Genomic DNA, 1,418 nt, shown 5'->3' with positions numbered 1-1,418 from the left:
CCCCGCCCCCCCCACCCCGCCCCCCCCCCCCCCCATCCGCAGCTCACCTGTAAGACGCCGGGGGCGGGATGGGGGGTTCGGTTCGCTCGCCCCCGAGAGGGGGAGGGAGGAGGCGAGGGAAGCCCAGCGCCAACTCGGCCTGCGATCGGCGGCGAGCGCGGCTCGGCTCCAACCAAGTTTCCGGGCGGGGAAGAAAAGTCGAAACCTACGTGAGAGGAGGAGGCAGCGCAGCCGCCCAGGTGTCGCCCGCCCGCCCGCCCGGCACGGCTCAGCCCTGCCCTCCCCTCAACCACCACCGCGTTCCCCTCCTCCTCCTCGGGCCGGCCCGGGCCGCCCACACCCCCGGCAGCCCTTGCTCCCGCCCTGCCAGAGGGTGCCGCGGCGTCGCGGGGCACGTTCTTCTCCTCGGCAGCTCCCCTCAGGGTCTGCCCCGCTCCCGGTGGCCTCAGGCAGCGGCGGGTGTCTGAGGCGGCTCCCCCCCGTTCTCTGGGTCGCGGTGCGGAGGTGAAGCAGCCGCGGAGGACAGGTCACCTGGGGGGGCGTGTCACCTCGGGGAAAGACCTCGGGCCGATCGTCCCGGGTACCTCGGCCCTGTGGGGAACGGCCTCGCCTCTCCTTGAGGGAGATCTCCGCTTGCTTTCTGAGGTGATTCTGCTCGCCCCCGGGGACGTTTCCTTTCCTACCAGTGGGCTTAGGCCTCTGCCTTACCAAAAACCCCCGTGAAATAGAAGAGCAACACCTGATGCTGTTCTGAGAGCAAGGAGCAAACTGTAGCTCAGCCGGCTGAAAAAAAACCCCACAGAATTTGAGGGGAAATTATTGTTTGCGTTTACATTCTGCCTTCTCTTCTGGGCGATAAACAGAAATATTGACAGTTCAGAAGTACTCGGCTTGCGCTTGCATTTAACGTGTTGGCGAGGCAAATCGTAAAGGTCTAGGAAATTGGTGAGCTGGCCGCCCAGCAGCTGTCGCGCGGTGGGAGGAAGCTCTAACGCTGTGGGGCCGTGGGGTGCTTCACGCCGCTTTGTGGCTGGTAAAAGCCAGGGAAGGGGTGGCACTGGAGGTACCAGAGTGCTAATTTCTGTGCTGTTACTGTAAACTGTAAATAGGTCCAGCTTCCAGCGTTCGGATTTACGGAGCTCCCTGTAACTCTTGTGCTTCAAATCAGCAAAATGCCAAACCAGGTGGGGTCTAAAAGTTGTCAGGCTATGTTAGCATGATGTCCAAGCTAGGAATTCCACCCAAAGGAAGATACCTTCCTGGATGTGTATCGTGCCTTTCTCTGAGCCAGATCATGTTCGGGTCCACGCGGTGAAGTAGCACTGTTTCAGGCCAGAAAAAAAACCCAAACCCAACCCCCAAAAACCCAACCCATAGTATTTTCTGGGTTATAATTTCTTTCTCTGGTTCATCACACA

Source organism: Haliaeetus leucocephalus, unplaced genomic scaffold, assembly GCF_000737465.1.
Source record: "Haliaeetus leucocephalus isolate CR32 unplaced genomic scaffold, Haliaeetus_leucocephalus-4.0 Scaffold262, whole genome shotgun sequence".
Classification (NCBI taxonomy): domain Eukaryota; kingdom Metazoa; phylum Chordata; class Aves; order Accipitriformes; family Accipitridae; genus Haliaeetus; species Haliaeetus leucocephalus.
Note: the sequence above shows the minus strand (reverse complement) of the source record.